The 18,885-nt window shown below is 34.8% G+C and overlaps 1 long non-coding RNA gene across 1 annotated transcript in view; it reads left to right on the forward strand.

Annotated features, from left to right (window-relative positions):
* LOC135197952 (uncharacterized) overlaps positions 1-18,885 on the forward strand; it is a 367,912-nt gene that overhangs the window by 91,088 nt on the left and 257,939 nt on the right. Inside the window, exon 2 of the long non-coding RNA XR_010310700.1 lies at positions 5,979-6,031. This is a non-coding gene — a long non-coding RNA (uncharacterized LOC135197952). The remainder of the gene's footprint in view (positions 1-5,978; positions 6,032-18,885) is intronic.

Raw genomic sequence — 18,885 nt, forward strand, 5'->3', positions numbered from 1 at the left:
AGGAAGTGTTTGGGGAGAAAATGTTCTGCAGTCATGAAACGTGGCTGTAATGTAAAGGGGGTTACAGACGATCATTATCACTGTCAGTAAAAATACTGACAATATTCTATTGGTGTGAACTACTGTCAGTTCACCGAACACACGACCATTATTGAATACTGATAGAGCTGTCAGTAATTCAGTGTACCAGCGTCGAATGGTTGTGCCCTTTTGGCTTTCAAGTGACATGAGAAACGAGAGAAAAGCATCCATTGCAATTATTATGGCTCTTTGGCTAAAGAAAAGACGCAAATGTAGAAAGTGGGTCAAAGAATGGATTGGTAAGCGTAATACTTTTACGCATATATATATATATATATATATATATATATATATATATATATATATATATATATATATATACATTATATATATATATATATATATATATATATATATATATACATATATATATATATATATATATATATATATATATATATATATATATATATATATAGAAAGTGGGCAAAGAATGGATTGGTAAGCGACAAACGACGCATGGATATATCGTATACTACGCATATATATATATATATATATATATATATATATATATATATATATATATATATATGTGTGTGTGTGTGTGTGTGTGTGTGTGTGTGTATATATATCTATATATATCTATATACATACACATATATATATATATATATATATATATATATATATATATATATATATATATATATATATATGTACACATGTACATATGTACATATGTATAATGTATACATATATTTATATTAATATCATGAAATTACCAAAATGCTTGAGTTAACTTAGTACATGTATATATGTACATATATGCAAATATACATATATACATATATTTATATTAATATCATAAAATTATAAAAATGCTTTAGTTAACTTATAGTTATTCCAAATATAGCCAATTCATTGTTATGGAGTAAAATGTAATAGTTTAAACAATAAAATACAATTGCCTCTACTGTTGTTTCAGTTGAATTTCTTGTCTGCACAGGCTTCTCCAAATTTTTCAAGAATAAAAGCTCCTAAAATCCCATGAGGACGGTTGATATTATGTCATCGGTGCTAGCACCACTCGTTTTAGAGTCGTTGATTTTTTTCAACTCCTTACGAAAGTTGCTTCTTAATGTATTTATCTTCTTTTTTACATCCTCTACAGTTGCGTCAGCTTTGATTGATTTATATACACCGAATAACTTCTCATATGCAGCCATTTTCTTATTCTTCTTCATATAATTTTCGCTTCGAACATCCCATAACTCTGGAAAGCTTGGAAAGCTGAAATAAATTCCCGAAGGAGTAGTTTCCCTCGCTAGTCAGACATTGTACCTCTTCCAATTTCTGATAATACTGACAATACTGACAGTCCAGTGAACAAACCGTCATTAATTTAACCCCACCCACATACTGATACCTGAAACTGGATTTCAAGGACCACCATTTTCAGGTACTGACACTAAGTCAGTATGATGGACACACCGACAGTAATAATGACAGTACAGGAAATACTGTCAGTAATATTGATCGTCTGTTTAGCCCTTAAGAAACGTTCTAGACAGAAGTGAACCATTTAAGGGAAATGTTTTTCTAACATAGGTTTTTATTTTATTTTTTAGAGTTTCTTTTGATGAGGGAAACTTTCCATAGAGTGCGAACGCTACAAGAACCATACCTTTGTACAGGTACAACTGGTAGACAAAAAAAAAAAAAAAAAAAAAAACAGCTTAAACAACGCGAATAAAAGGGGAATGCTGTTAATTGAATCTGGAACTCGGGACAACTGACGGAAGGTGTTTTTTTTTTTTTTTTTTTTATTTTTTTTTTTTTTTTTTTTTGCCGAAATGAAAGGGTTGAGGGTTGAAATGGGGTCGCGGATGGGGACACACAAGAAAAAGAGGTTCGGGAGAAATTGGATCCAAGCTTAAAAAAAATATATCCAAGCAAAAAATATAAGATGTGTATATGGGAGACATTTGGTATGCAAATGGGGAGAACAAATTATTATTATTATTATTATTATTATTATTATTATTATTATTATTATTATTATTATTATTAATCAGAATATGATAATATTATTATTATTATTATTATTATTATTATTATTATTATTATATTATTATTATTAATCAGAATATGAAACCCAAAGAATATGGTGTGCGTCGAAAGAAGTAACAGAAGGTAATGGAAAGTACAAAAAGAGATCAGTTATTAGCAAAACCGATATATTAATAAATAGAGTATACAGTAGATTTGACTAAGAGTTAAAGGAGAGATGAAGCAGTGAGGCAGAACTGGATAAATACATGTTAAAAAGCAAGCTTCTAGTGGCGTGGTCGGTATGGTGTTGGCGTACCACCTCGGTGGCCGTGAGTTCGATTCTCGGGCATTCCACTGAGGGATTAGATATGTGTATTTCTGGTGATAGAAGTTCACTCCCGACGAGGTTCGGAAGTCACGTAAAGCCGTTGGTCCCGTTGCTGAATAACCACTGGTTCCATCCGACGTAAAAACTCCTTACAAACAAACAAACAAACAAACGTTAATAAGCGATAAGTAGAGTGAAAAACAGAATGAAGCAGAAATAAGGGAACGAAATAGATAAGAGAAATATGAAAACTCTAAATATGGTCATTAGTACTGAAAATATAATGAGGAAGGGTTTAGATTCGGGGTAATTTGAAGATTAAGGCAAATGAAATCAGATGAAAGTAGATAAAAGAATGACAAAAGGGAAATGAGATGGAAGACAGGAAAAGAATGTATCTTTTTCTTGTGCTGAATAAGTAGCATTTCCTCTTTGTCTCTCACTTTCTTCCTCATTTTATCTTTCTCTATCTCTCACACACATGTTCACATATATATATATATATGTGTGTGTGTGTGTGTGTGTGTGTATGTGTGTGTGTCTGTGTATAGTGGTGTGGGCATATTTTTAATATCATATTTTCAGTGATTTTGATACTTCAAATGTTTTTTTTTTTTGCTTGATTGTTATTTACAAATAAGGGCTTTCTGTTTTTTGGCAGTTTCTTGTTGAACTCCCAGCCCTTTGGGTTGTTGCAAACGGGAGTATATGCTTAATAATAATAATAATAATAATAATAATAATAATAATAGTTTTATTAAAGATAATTGCTGCTCCAGCTGCATTACATAAACAGCCTTATTCTATCACCTACCTCCGCCTTAGAGGATGTCTAGTGTCCCAGACGAAACGTCGCCACCCTATACCAAGGAATCTCATGAATTAAAAATTGACCACTTTTACTTAACAGGTTAACGCTGAAAGTTTAACTAACACCCCAGACGCTATGATAAAACTGACGTTTATGATTACCTTCGGTGCGTTGCTCACCAGTTAAAGCAACAATGAGAAAACCAGAATTAGAAAAATAGAGAAGAACCTCTATACAGTGTATGCAACTGATGCAGTAATTATCTTTGATAAAACATGTTTAAAAGAGGGTTTACTTCCAGCATACACAAATGTATAATAATAATAATAATAATAATAATAATAATAATAATAATAATAATAATAATAATAATGCTTCGCTTTATTAAAATATTCCTGGCCTCTCTGGTACCACCATCTCATCAATAAAGGTATTAGCGGAAAACTAGATAGCAGTAACAATTCATCGATGAAGGTTTTGCATTTTTGCGTTTTTTAACCCTACATCATTTCCTAACAGCATATGTCTATACAGGTACTTATGCAGGGCATTGCAGTTTGGGGTGGAGCTATTGGCACACAAAAGCTAATAATTAAAAAAGGTGCTCTTAGTAGTACGATTCTTACAATGGAGAAACAAATCCACAGTTATGTATGGGTACGAATATATTTAAAAACTAATCTATACAGAGAGCTTTCATGACACTGTTCGATTCCCCTTTTCAGAGAGATTGAAAAGGGAAATAGAACAGATTCCCGGAAGGTCTTTGTATATACTTATTTTTACATATAATATGTACCCATACATAACTGGATTTGTCTCCAGTGTCAATAATGTTATGGGGATCGTGGCCACTTTCAAGAAGCGTAATGCTGCCCTTAGTTAATTTATTCTCCTTTGTCCCGTCGTCACTACCCTTTCCGTGGCCTGACTAAATCTTCATTTTGTCCCGTTTCCTGATTTATTATTCTTGTTCTGCACGACATCAGTTTCTCAGCCCTTCTGTCTTTATCGCTCACGATGACTTCGTCCGAATCTATAGCTACGTGCCCCTGGCTGCTGGCTTCGGGAAAGATTCCCCTCCGGATATTTATTCTCCTCCTGATTAGTATTTATTGCGTTCCCGGATACCCGGGCCCTCGCTGTACCCGCATTACTTCCTCTGGAAGTGCCCCGAGCCACAAAAATTGGGAATTATTATCGTTTTATTGCTTCCGTTAACGGTCGGTCTCACCGGGAGCCTAATTTGGTGTTCACTGTGGAAGGCATCGTTCGTTCTTTCGCTTTTCTGTCTTCTTTTTTTTTATTATTATTCGCGATTCTTTGTTATCTACAAGTCTTGATGAAGCCGTTTTATCTGTCCTTAAATGAAGTATATGAAGTAGTCTGTCTGCAACTTCTTTCATTCCTTTTTACTGAAACTCCGTTCATATTCTGTTTCTTCCATCTGATTTTCCACCCTCTCTAACAATTGCCTCAAAAGGCAGCAGCGAGGTATTCTTCCTGTTACACCTTTCAAACTTTCTTACTGTTGATATCCATTTCAGCGTTGCACGACCTCATAGGTCACAGCGCTGGGCCTTTGGCTTAAATTCTAAATTCCAGTTCTAATTCCTTTAATAAGGTGTGGAAATGTTTTTCCCGATTCGTTGTCTCGTGTTTCCTTCCTATTTTCTTTCTGTAATTTATATTATTTGCACCTCCACCCTCTTTCTAAGTACAAGAGAGAATTTAAAAACCAAATGAACAGTGGAATTTGTAGAACTTCTGGGGGAGATGGAACTTTTACCTTTTTAAAGCCACAAGTATCGTTTATTATCCTATTTACTAATTATCGAGAATAAGTTACGCCCAAGACGGAATTATAATTGATACGTGCTTCGTCGACGGCGGGATTCGAACCGTGCTGTTGTCAGTCGTGAATCAGAAAGATGGGTTAACGTTTAACATTTTCATTTATCGTATAACGAGTATTATGTAGTTTTGTCTGGAACCCACTTGATTTATGTCTTATTTAGTTTTAGCAGTTGTTGACCTGTCATTGTTAGGAGTGTTTGAATTTTCAATTAATACTTATGGTTTTGCTCTGCATTTTTCTAGTTTTTTTTATTATATTTAATTTTAAAGTCATCTTTATCATATTCAATTTTAAATTGTTATTTCTAACCTGTAATGGGGTTTGATCTTATGATAGGATTTAATGATATTTAATGTTATTAAAGTCAGACTTATTGTATTTAATTTTAAGTATGTCATTTCAAACCAAGAGTGGGAATTGTTCTAAGGTCTCTGGTGTCTGAAAACTGTTATCTTTCCTTTTATCAAATGATATCCCCCGTAGGGGGGTAATGCCGTCAGTGCACCTCATGAGGTGCAATAAAGACATTACTTAAGGTTCTTTGCAGCGTCCCTTCGGCCCCTATCTGCAACCCTTTTCATTTTTTACAGTACCTCTGTTCTTATTCTCTTTCTTCCGTCTTACCGTCCACCCTCTCCTAGCAATTGATTCATAGTGCAATGTGAAGTTTTCCTCCTGTTATACCTTTCAAAACTTTTCACTGTCAATTTCCGTTTCATCACTGAATGGCCTTAGTTGCCCCAGTGCTTGTCATGCATGCCTTAAAATCTATATATATATATATATATATATATATATATATATATATATATATATAATATAATATATATATATATATATATAAATATATATATATATATATATATATATATATAAATCAAATGACACCTTTCTCCTCTACCCAGGAACCCTTGATGTCACGGCTGTAAATCTGTTATATCGTCCGCTTTCTTTTTGGGTAAGTTGAAGAATCAAATGTTTCCTTCTCTCTTTTGCTAAGAAAATCTTGATCACACTCGTATATCGGTATGGTTGGACGGTTGGTTGTTATAACTTAATCCAGTGTTAGAGTGAGTGCGAGGCCTGGTTGGGAACTTTGGTCTCGGGGCAACCACCCGAGACGATATTGGAATGATTGATGTAGTTAATTTCTTATTTACACAAAACAACACGTTGGCCTTCGGCCTTTTGTTTTCGTCTACTTTTTTTCCTATTTTATATTTTTTGTGTGCGTAAATTTTTATTTTCCATCTGGATATGAGTTCAATAACAACGTCCATTCATTTTTAGATGCACGTTTTTCGTATATTTGTGAATTCTGATAAGTATAATTTTTTTTTATCTGATATGAATTAATGACTTATCAATTTTAGATGCATATTTTTCGTATAATTGTCAATTCTGATGCGTATCATTTTTTTATCTGATATGATTTAATAACTTTATCATTTTTTTAGATACATATTTTTCGTATATTTGTGAATTCTGATAAGTATCATTTTTTTATCTGATATGGTTTAATAACTTCTTCATTTTTAGATGCATATTTTTCGTATATTTGTGACTTCTGATAAGTATAATTTTATTTTGTGTTTGATCATTTCGAATCGCTTGAACAAATGACAAATAGAATCACTTCTAATCGCTAGAACGAAAGTCCGAATGATAATTTCCAATCTCTAGAAGAGAAAACAAATAGAATCATTTTCATTTGCTAAAACAAAAGACAAATAAAATCATAGCTGATCGGTAAAACAAAAGGCAAATAAAATCATAGTTGATCGGTAAAACAAAAGGCAAATAAAATCATTCTGATAAGTATCATTTTTTCATCTGATATGGTTTAATTACTTCATCATTTTTAGATGCATATTTTTCGCATATTTGTGACTTCTGATAAGTATCATTTTATTTTGCGTTTGATCATTTCGAATCGCTTGAACAAATGACAAATAGAATCACTTCTAATCGCTAGAACGAAAGTCCGAATGATAATTTCCAATATCTAGAAGAGAAGACAAATAGAATCATTTTCATTTGCTAAAACAAAGACAAATAAAATCATAGCTGATCGGTAAAACAAAAGGCAAATAAAATCATAGTTGATCGGTAAAACAAAAGGCAAATAAAATCATAGCTGATCGGGAAAACAAAAAGCAAATAAAATCATAGCTGATCGGTAAAACAAAAGGTAAATAAAATCATAGCTGAGCGGTAAAACAAAAGGCAAATAAAATCATAGCTGAGCGGTAAAACAAAAGACAAATAAAATAATTTCTGATAGCCGAAACAAAATACAGAATTATTTCTAATCTAGAGCAAAACAGAATCGTTTCTAATCGCTAAAAAAAAAAATGAATAAATAAAATCATATCCATTCGGTAAAACAAATGACAACTAGAACAAAAGATAAAATTAAGTATCTTATTTAAATTGAATATTTCAAGGAAACATTTCGGAAAAAACGGAAAGATGAGCAGTACTTCATTATAGCCCTCCATTCGAAAGTTTGCCGATTAAGCGATTAAGTCAGATTGCAAAGAGGGATAATTTCCTCCTCCTGTCGACGATCTCGGCGCTGCATCATTATGGTTGATTAATGAGATTAGATGACTAATAGATATCACGCTTCAGTTTCGTTCCACGGAGGTTCTCTCATCTCTCCTCTCCAGGTTCACTCTCTCTCTCTCTCTCTCTCTCTCTCTCTCTCTCTCTCTCTCTCTCTCTCGCTTTGCTTGTCAGTCTGCCTGTCTTATTAGAGCCTCCGTTTCTCGTGAGACAATCCAGTAGGATGGATTGCTCATTCATACTGGTCTCCTTTTAGTGGAGATTTGGCTCTTTGTGGCTGGGACAAGAAATTGGTCGAGTTGGGGCAAGAAATCGGTCGAGTTGGGGCAAGAAATTGGTCGAGTTGGGACAAGAAATTGGTCGAGTTGGGACAAGAAATTGGTCGAGTTGGGACAAGAAATTGGTCGAGTTGGGGCAAGGAATTGGTCGAGTTGAGGCAAGAAATTGGTCGAGTTGAGGCAAGAAATTGGTCGAGTTGAGGCAAGAAATTGGTCGAGTTGGGGCAAGAAATTGGTCGAGTTGGGGCAAGAAATTGGTCGAGTTGAGGCAAGAAATTGGTCGAGTTGGGGCAAGAAATTGGTCGAGTTGGACCTTACAGACACCTTACAGACCTTACATCTTGTTCGGGTTGCCCAGGTCCCTCAGTGTGAGGCACACCTCTAATGTTTCTACCAGAGAGTTGCTAGTACATCTTCCGGTATATTTTGCATCTTCCAATCTTGGATGGTCTGGGATGCAGTTTAGATATTTGTCGAGCTTATTCTTAAACACATCTACGCTCACTCCTGTATATTCCTCAGATGAGCTGGCAACGCATTGAATAGACGCTGCATTATCGATGCTGGTGCGTAGTGGATTAATGTCCTGTGTGGCTTTCCTTATTTTTCCTGGTATATTTTTGGGCACTATTAATCTACTCTGCTTGCTCTTTCTGATATTTTTAGTTCCATGATATTTTCTGCTATTCCTTCTATCCTGTTTTTCCATGCCTGAATTATCATGTAGTTCTTCTTCTCCTTTCCAGACTATATAATTTAAGAATTGTAGTCTTTCCCAGTAGTCTAGGTCCTTAACTTCTTCTATTCTAGCTGTAAAGGACCTTTGTACACTCTCTATTTGTGCAATATCCTTTTGATAGTGTGGGTACCATATCATATTGCAATATTCAAGTGGACTACGAACATATGTTTTATAAAGCATAATCATGTGTTCAGCTTTTCTTGTTTTGAAGTGCCGTAACAACATTCCCATTTTTGCTTTACATTTTGCCAACAGAGTTGCTATTTGATCATTGCATAATATGTTCCTATTCATCATCACACCAAGGTCTTTACTGCTTCCTTATTTGTGATGGTCTCATTATTAGGTCCCTTATATGCATATAGCTTTCTTTCTCTGTCTCCATAATTTATTGATTCAAATTTATCAGAGTTAAATACCATCCTATTTACCTCTGCCCAATCATATACTTTGTTAAGGTCTCTTTGTAGAGCGTTCCTATCTTCTTCACAAGTAATTTCTCTACTTATTCTTGTGTCATCTGCGAAACTACTCACTACCGAATCCTTAACATTATTGTCTATGTCTTCAATCATAATAACAAAACAGTATTGCAGCTAACACCGTACCTTGCGGCACACCGGATATTACCTTGGCTTCATCCGATTTCCGTCGTCGTTTGCAATAACTATCTGTTTTCTGTTGTGTAAAAATTCTTTTAAACCATCTTCCTACTTTATCCACGATATTGTGTTTTCTAATTTTCTTCGCTAATATATTATGGTCTACTTTATCAAAAGCTTTTGCAAAGTCTAAATAAACCACATCTGTTTTGTTTCATTTCCGCTTTTCATATTTTTGAATATGTTCCCACGGTGGACTAACAGTTGGGTTTGTGTACTTTTTCCGGGTACGAAACCATGTTGTCCTTTATTAAACAAATTATTTTTTATTAAATGTTTCATAATATTTTCTTCATTACCCTTTCATACACTTTCATTATATGTGATGTTAGACTCACAGGCCTATATTACTTGCCTCTAGTCTTGATCCACTTTGAAAGTAGGGGTAATATACGCTAATTTGTGCTCACATCAATATCTTGCCTGTATCTACACTTTGTCTTAATAATATTGCAAGTGGCTTTGCGATAGAATGAACTACTTTCTTTAACAAAATAGCAGGGAATTCCATCAGGCCCTGCAGCAGCTCCATTTTTAATTTCATTAATAGCCTGCACAATATCAGCTTCATTAATATCTATGTCAGCTAAATATTCACTATTTTCATCCCTTACTTCTATATCATTATCTTCATATCTATTCTAGGGGTGAATGAATTCTTCTTATTATCGTTCTGCCAGTATGTTGCAAATTTCCTTTTTTTCATTCGTTAATCTCCCCTTCAATTCTCAGAGGGCCTATTTCTATTCTTCTTTTATTCATTTCTTCGCATATGTGTAATATAAAGTTTGGGGTTTTGCTTGATATTTAATAGGGTTTTTTTTCTTCCAAATTCCCGTTTTTCATTTTCTTTTGATTGTATAATCTTTTTTCTGCATTTTCTATCTTACTTTTTAGTTCTATAACTTTCCATGCATTTTTTTTCTTTTGCAAGACCTTTTTTCCACTTTCTGATTTCTGGAACAAGATTCTTCTGTCTCTTGGGTATGCATGAATGATGTTTACTTTTCTTCTTCGGTATATATTTTTCCACTATTATCTCCAATATTTTATATAATATCTCCGTATTTACCCTTATGTCATCACTTACGAAAAATGTTATCCCAATCTTTGTTTAATTCTTCATTAATTTCTGACCATTTTATATTTTTAGCTGTAGAAGTTGTATTTTCCATATCCTTCCCACTTTTTCATTTCTTGCTTATCTCTATTTTTTCACTTGCTTTGGATGAAACTGTTTTAATTCTATGACATTATGGTCTGAAAAATACTCGCATTATAAACTATTATTTCTTTAACATAATTCATCTCGTTCACAAATACTAGGTCTAAAGTATTTTCCTTTCTTGTTGGCAGGTGATTTATTTGTTGAATGTTGTATTCTAGTAGCATATCTAATAGCTTTTCAAATTGCCTCTTATCTTCTGCACTACTATTACTCTCTTTTTTATATGTATAAGTACACAATCTCCTATTCGTTCTTTCCATTCTACGAAAGGAAAGTTGAAGTCTCCAGATGGAGGGAATAGTCCAGTCCTTGTGATTTCTACATATATCATCCACATTTTTCAATTATAAGTCAAACTCTTTAGATTAGGAGGTCATATATTACTATGTTCATCAATTTTTCAGATTCAAATTCTACCGCTATTAGTTCACATTCTGAGTTACTATATTTCTCATATATTTTTCCTTGTTTTTTTTGTCTTTCCCATATAATTGCGGTTCCCCCTTGATTCCTATTTTTTCTATCTGATCTATAAGTTTGGAACCCTTTTATTTGATCATCATTCCCAGTCCTCTTGGAATACCAGGTTTCACTTATATTCATTATATCTATTTTCTTTTCATTTTGGGGTTAGTTTCTTCTAAGTACTCTATTTTCTTTTTGAGTTACTCGTAACTAAACCCTGCGCATTCATCACTATGATGGTTTGCGTGTTTTTCTCCTTAATTGTAATACTGATAGTAATAAGGATTTTCCCATGTCTCTTTTTTCCTGTTCTGGTAGTTGTTTTTTCCTTTTTTTTTTTTCATTTCCAGAAATTCTGACATTTAAAAAAATCCCAACTTTTTTTTCCATTTAATATTTGATCCTTTCCTTCATCATAATTTATTCATTTTTGGTGTCTGAATCTGCAATTTTCTCCGTTTCTGCAATATCCTCTTGCATAATAAATACAGTTATTATCTCTTGAGTAGAATTTCGGAGCTGATGCTTTGAAATTCTTTGCTGACACCTCTGCATATCTCATTGGTGGTTTGCTTTTCTCTTTTACCTGATATTCTTGATTTCTCTCTTTAATTGTTTCTTTCTTATTTTGGATTTTATTACTTGGTTGGTTATTTATTTGATTATGATTCATGGCTACAGGGTGCATATATTTGCATTTTTTGTCGAACTTACATCCTTTTCCTTCTTTAGGTTTTTACATATTTTTTGGATTGCAGATCTCTGCATCATCCCCATAGCCATCTAAGGTATGCACATTTAACCAATTATTTCATAGTTTTGACATATCTTAGGATGTTTGTTAGTAACATCTTTCTCCAAATCTGCAATTCCCTCTTTTCAAAAGGTTGCAGATTTTGTCTTTCTTGTCTATTTTTTCCTCTTTCCCGTCATTGTATAGATCTGGGTAGAGCCTCTTCGGGATTTGCTTTTCTGTTGTCATATCGTAATTTATTTCTTCGTAGGTATGCTGCTTTATTGCCTCATATGTAGTATCAATGAGTATCTCTGCATCATACTTTTTATCTTGTTCTTTGTTTTCCTTATTTTTTTTCATTTTTTTCTGTCATTTCATTTTTGTTTACTTCTCTTCCGTTTTACATCTTCTTCTCTTCTTCTTCTTCTTCCTCCTTTCTTCTTCTTCATCCTCAACTATTTGTACATTCAATCTTGATTTAATAACATTGTCTATCCATGATAGACATGTTGAACAAAAAATCTTGTATCTTTTCTCAAACTTGTATTACCTCAGCACACTGTGGATGGGTCGGAATGTTGCATGCAGCACATTTTCTGATTAGGTTTGTGGATTGACTATGCTATACCAAACCTTACACAGTTTGCATGCTTTTGGCATTCTTTTTCCTAATGCATCAATTAGTATATTCACAAGATTCACCTTATTCATTTTCTTTGTCGGAATATGTTGGTTTATGTATATTTTCTTTATGAGTCTCTTGACCACTTGGATTTTATTTGGAACTTCTTCAATTATTTTCAAGATGTTTTCATTAGATTTGTTCCAGTTTGAAGGATTATATCCTTCTAATATATCTATGAATGCTTTTGTATCTTTTTGGTTAGGACTGTTGCTGATTTCATAGATGAGAAATGCCAGTTCCCTTCCTGCTACCTCATCGTTACTTGCGAATCTGCTAGACACGCCAAATTACGCCACCTTTTCCCGCAGTTGGAACTTACTGCCATCTTGTTCTGATTTATAGTATTACACTTGATAAACTAACTTAGAAGACGCTTTATCCTACTATTTTCACACTAATCTTATCACCGATAGTTCACGAACACTTCTAGATATTTCTCAAATTCTAGTCGTATGTTAAACTTGTGATATCTGTTGATTATTGTGACTTCACGCGGGTACGTCTCACCAAGCAAGATGGCTACTACGAGTTGGTCGAGTTGGGGCAAGAAATTGGTCGAGTTGAGGCAAGAAATTGGTCGAGTTGGGGCAAGAAATTGGTCGAGTTGGGGCAAGAAATTGGTCGAGTTGAGGCAAGAAATTGGTCGAGTTGAGGCAAGAAATTGGTCGAGTTGGGGCAAAGAAATTGGTTCGAGTTGAGGCAAGAAATTGGTCGAGTTGAGGCAAGAAATTGGTCGAGTTGGGGCAAGAAATTGGTCGAGTTGGGGCAAGAAATTGGTCGAGTTGGGGCAAGAAATTGGTCGAGTTGAGGCAAGAAATTGGTCGAGTTGGGGCAAGAAATTGGTCGAGTTGGGGCAAGAAATTGGTGGGATTGGGGCAAGAAATTGGTGGGATTGGGGCAAGAAACTGGTCGAGTTGGGGCAAGAAATTGGTGGGATTGGGGCAAGAAATTGGTCGAGTTGGGACAAGAAATTGGTGGGAATGGGGCAAGAAATTGGTCGAGTTGGGGCAAGAAATTGGTGGGAATGGGGCAAGAAATTGGTCGAGTTGGGGCAAGAAATTGGTGGGATTGGGGCAAGAAATTGGTCGAGTTGGGACAAGAAATTGGTGGGATTGGGGCAAGAAATTGGTCGAGTTGGGACAAGAAATTGGTGGGAATGGGGTAGGAAATTGGTCGAGTTGGGACAAGAAATTGGTCGAGTTGGGGCAAGAAATTGGTCGAGTTGAGGCAAGAAATTGGTCGAGTTGGGGCAAGAAATTGGTCGAGTTGGGACAAGAAATTGGTCGAGTTGAGGCAAGAAATTTGTCGAGTTGGGACAAGAAATTGGTGGGAGTGGGGCAAGAAATTGGTCGAGTTGAGGCAAGGAATTGGTGGGAATGGGGCAAGAAACTGGTGGGGTTGGGATAAGGAATTGGTGGGAGTTGGGCTAGGGATTTGTGGGGGTTGGGGGAGGAGGTGGCTGGGTAGCGGAGAAACGGGGAGGGATGGGGTGAAATCGTATCCTAAGACCACAGAAAAAATTTCAAGGAAATGGAAGGTCATTAAAGCTATCTGGATAAGGGTCGAATCCTGTCAGTTTGTTTTTTTCTTTTTTTTTGAGTCGGGGGGTGATTTGGTGGTGGGGGTTATCGTTTTAACCTGTGGAAATTTCCATGCTGAAATATATATTTTTCATTTTTGTATCTTGCTTCTGTTTGGAAGTGGTTTTCTTATACGTTAATATAAGACTGTCTTTTGTTGCGTTATACGAAGTGATGAAAATAGTTATTACATTGAATAAAATATGTAACAAAAGTCTTGTTATTTTGAATAATATTGGTTACGAGGTTTTATACTAAATATGATAAAGTATCATGTTATAGAGTTTATCAGGTTATTTTATACGTGAATATATTTCTTCCTAAGTGGAGATGTGCTTGTGAAACTAGGAGGAATGTTTGGTATCTTACGTTATGAATCTATAATACATAACTGACTAAAATCTCATCTCTCTCTCTCTCTCTCTCTCTCTCTCTCTCTCTCTCTCTCTCTCTCTCTCTCTCTCTCTCTCTCAAATGACTTCGGTTCTCATTAATATTCTTCTATACGCTGCAAATGATTCTTGGAATTTTTGAGAACATGCGTAATGAGGTCTCACATAATGTGCTCTAGGCATAATTTCTAATTACCTAATATCCTAAGGTAATTTAGCTTCACTTTGTGGGTGAGGGAAAGTTGCAGACATAACGATATATACGTGGTAAGCAAAGCTTTCAAAGTAAGAGCTGGTTAGGTCAGAACACACTCGAGTTTGAATCAAAACTCTCTCTCTTTCTTTGTATAGAGTCAACTGCTCAGACTGATATTTAACGTATTTGTTATATCGACGTATGCTTTTGTCAGTGCATGCATGCGTTCTTTCCATGCGCAAGCAAACGAGTTTTAGAGCTGTCTTTTCATTGATTTCGTCTCGTCATGAGATTGTAAATTATGAATACAATACGGGGCCTGGTAGCAATTTTTTTCGTAAGCCTTAGGGAAACAGATGTCAGTTCGAAAATAATCAAGTAAAAAATGCACCGAAGTTTCTTCTGTGCAATCGTTTTCTTTACAGCGTATAATACTTTTAGCCATGGAACAGTGATGGCCTGTCCTATAGCATTGCCAGATGCACGATCATGGCTAAATTTAATCTTATATAAAAATACAGACTACTGAGGCTAAAGGTCTGCAACTTGTTGTGTTTGATGATTTGAGGGTGGATGATCGACATCACAATTTGCAGCCCTCTAGCCTCACAATTTGTAGCCCTTTAGCCTCAGTAGTTTTTAAGATCTGAGGGCGGACAGAAAAAGTGCGGACGGACAGACAAAGCCATCGCAATAGTTTTCTTTTGCAAAAAACTAAAAATAAAAAACTTCACGGACAAATCCACATTTCTAACCAAAGGAATATTTGTTATTTGTGGTGGTGGTGGTGGTGATGGGGGGGTTCATGAAGGAGGCCGTGGAACGAGTGAAAGTAAACATGTTTATATTAGATTGTGCAGCTGATGCAAAGGCCTCTTTCGCTTTCATTGATGTTCCTTTTCGAAACTTTTTATTTTATTTTGTTTTATTCTATTTTATATTTGATCGAGGGGTGGGACATAGAATGTTATTTTTCTTTATGTTGTGCTTTTGTTTTTTATTTTGGTTATATGAACACCAGTGGTTTAGGGTGCCGTTTTTTTTATATATTTCAGTTTTCTGATTTTGGATATGGCCTGTTTATCACGTCTTTTAGATGCATTATTTCTTTTTCTATTGTTTTAACATTTCTCATATTTCGTTGTTATTTTAGTTTGGTTTTGCGACTGTAGTCTTTTGTTAGTCTGTGGTCTTGTGGTTTTATGTCATGTAGTCCAGTGGACATTGTAATGTTATTCTGTTATAAATGGAGTGAGTTTGTCCTCCATATATTCCATTATAAATGTAGCGAGTTTTTATTTTAATATACGTTATGGGGTGAGTTTTACTTTCACATATTCAGTTATAAATGAAGTGATTAATTCTCCCATATATTACATTATAAATGGAGTGAGGTTTTCTTTCACATATGACATTTCAAGTGGAGTGAGTTTCTTTACAATATGTAATACGTAATATAATTATTAGAATTCCCAAGTATTCAGAAAAGGAACCGTTATTAGGATTCAACAAAAATGAAAATGACCCGAATTTTTGTTCGCCCTCCTGTATATTTGACTTCAGAACGGGCGTTGTTTGAGCGAGTTGGAATGTTGGCAATCTGACACGGGACCCTGGGAATACTTTTCATTTCTGAATTATGTCCTTCATTTTTCGTCTCCTCCCACGTGGCTGGTAGGAAAAATACAGCACGGCAATGAAAAGACACAGTACAAGACGGGTTCATGTATATTTTTTTTCTTCAGCCGGAAGTTATATAGTTTTTGTTGACGCCGCTATAAAGCTGTTGGAAAAGTAATATCTCGCTCTTGTGATTCGTTTCTATGATGTTGTGATACAAACGCTTATTTTCAATATCATCGCAGCACCAGCAGAGTTTAATTTGTGATGAGGTTTCTTTTATTTTTCTAATGATTCCCTTCTTTATAGTGGGAATCATCGCGTAAGAATGATACAGTCTTTCTCTTAAAGAAAAATTGATTGTTAGATAAATACAGAAACTTTATCATGAATTCAACTCTGCTGATGCATTCATAATTCTTAATGAAACACGGTTGCGAAAAGGTCCCCTTCCTGAATATTTTGAATATTTCAGCTGGTATCATAACCATACAAACGAGGCTTCCAAAATAGACTCTTGGCGAAACTTAGTTAAGTATCTGAGCATATTCACTGAGGACCAATGAATTCGTCTGTGTAAAGTACACGTGAAAAACGCGTCCTTAAATAAATAAGAAAAATGAACGACAAAAACACCTGGCAATGGCGGTGGTCCATTTTTTTTTTCGGGAAGGTTGGTGGGGGCGGTTGGTTTATTCTCCAGAGAGGACCCAGGTTGGGAAGTTCGATATTAGGACTTAGGGAAGGATTCCAAGAAAGAGAAATGTCACGAGTTGGTTGGCATCTGGAAATTCCACTTACGGAAACTGGAATTTATTCACACGCATAAGTAGATATATAAAAAGGTCAGTGTGTTTTATATAATTTTATATATATATATATATATATATATATATTATATATATATATTCATATATATACACATACATAGACTGGTTTGATTCAAACCACCACTTTATTATGTGTATATATATATATATATGTGTGTGTGTGTGTCGTATATACATATACTATATAATATATATATATATATATATATATATATATATATATATATATATATATATATATATATTTACGTTGGGGGGCTTGGTTAAATTATACGTCTTATGAATGTGTATATTTTCGTTACAATTTTCCATTCAGACACTCAAATGCTATGCAATCACCCCTGTTGATACCAAATGAATCCAAACAGCATGTATCCATCTATTAGAAATGCTTTTTATATCAAGGGTATTATTGGAAAGTAAAATAAAAATACGAGGGAAGACGCAAAATAATTGAGAGAGAGAGAGAGAGAGAGAGAGAGAGAGAGAGAGAGAGAGAGAGAGACTTCACTGCGAAGTTACTTGGAATTAGGAAATTAAATCACTTCGGAAGGGGCCCGTTTTCTGCTTATTATTACGGTTCACTTGTTTCAAGGACTCTCTCTCTCTCTCTCTCTCTCCCTCTCTCTCTCTCTCCCTCCCTCTCTCTCTCTCTCTGGGCAGAGGAAAATAGGATGGTATTTAACTCTGATAAATTTGAATCAATAAATTATGGAGACAGAGAAGGAAAGCTATATGCATATAGGGGACCTAATAATGAGACAATCACAAATAAGGAAGCAGTTTAAGACCTTGGTGTGAAGATGAATAGAACATGTTTATGCAATGATCAAATAGCAATTCCTGTTGGCAAAATGTAAAGCAAAAAATGGGAATGTTGTTACGGCACTTCAAAACAAGAAAAGCTGAAACCATGATTATGCTTTATAAAACATATGTTCGTAGTTTCCACTTGAATATTGCAATATGATATGGTACCCACACCTATCAAAAGGTATATTGCACAAATAGAGAGTGTACAAAGGTCCTTTACAGCTAGAATAGAAGAAGTTAAGGACCTAGACTACTGGGAAAGACTACAATCCTTAAGAAATTTATATAGTCTAGAAAAAGGAGAAGAGAACGCTACATGATAATTCAGGCATGGAAACAGATAGAAGGAATAACAGAAAATATCATGGAACTAAAAATATCAGAAAGAGCAAGCAGAGGTAGATTAATAGTGCCCAAAACTATACCAGGAAAAATAAGGAAAGCACACAGGACATTAATCCACTACGCACCAGCATCGATAATGCAGCGTCTATTCAATGCGTTGCCAGCTCATCTGAGGAATATATCAGGAGTGAGCGTAGATGTGTTTAAGAATAAGCTCGACAAATATCTAAACTGCATCCCAGACCATCCAAGATTGGAAGATGCAAAATATACCGGAAGATGTACTAGCAACTCTCTGGTAGACATTAGAGGCGCCTCACACTGAGGGACCTGGGGCAACCCGAACGAACTGTAAGGTTTGTAAGGTAAGGTCTCTCTCGCTAAATATTTATCAAATGCAACAATGTTCTCTCTTTCCACTTAGCACTTTCCACGTAGCATCTCTCTCTCTCTCTCTCTCTCTCTCTCTCTCTCTCTGTCTCTCTGTCTCTCTCTCTCTGGATATTTATTGAATACAATGATGTTCTCTTTTTCCACTTAGTATCTCTCTCTCTCTCTCTCTCTCTCTCTCTCTCTCTCAAGCACATAAGCACACGCTAAAGTGAAACAAGTATTTTGTGTGTGTATGCATATATATATATATATACTATATATATATATAGTATATATAAG

This window comes from Macrobrachium nipponense, chromosome 21, assembly GCF_015104395.2.
Source record: "Macrobrachium nipponense isolate FS-2020 chromosome 21, ASM1510439v2, whole genome shotgun sequence".
NCBI classification, from domain to species: Eukaryota; Metazoa; Arthropoda; class Malacostraca; order Decapoda; family Palaemonidae; genus Macrobrachium; species Macrobrachium nipponense.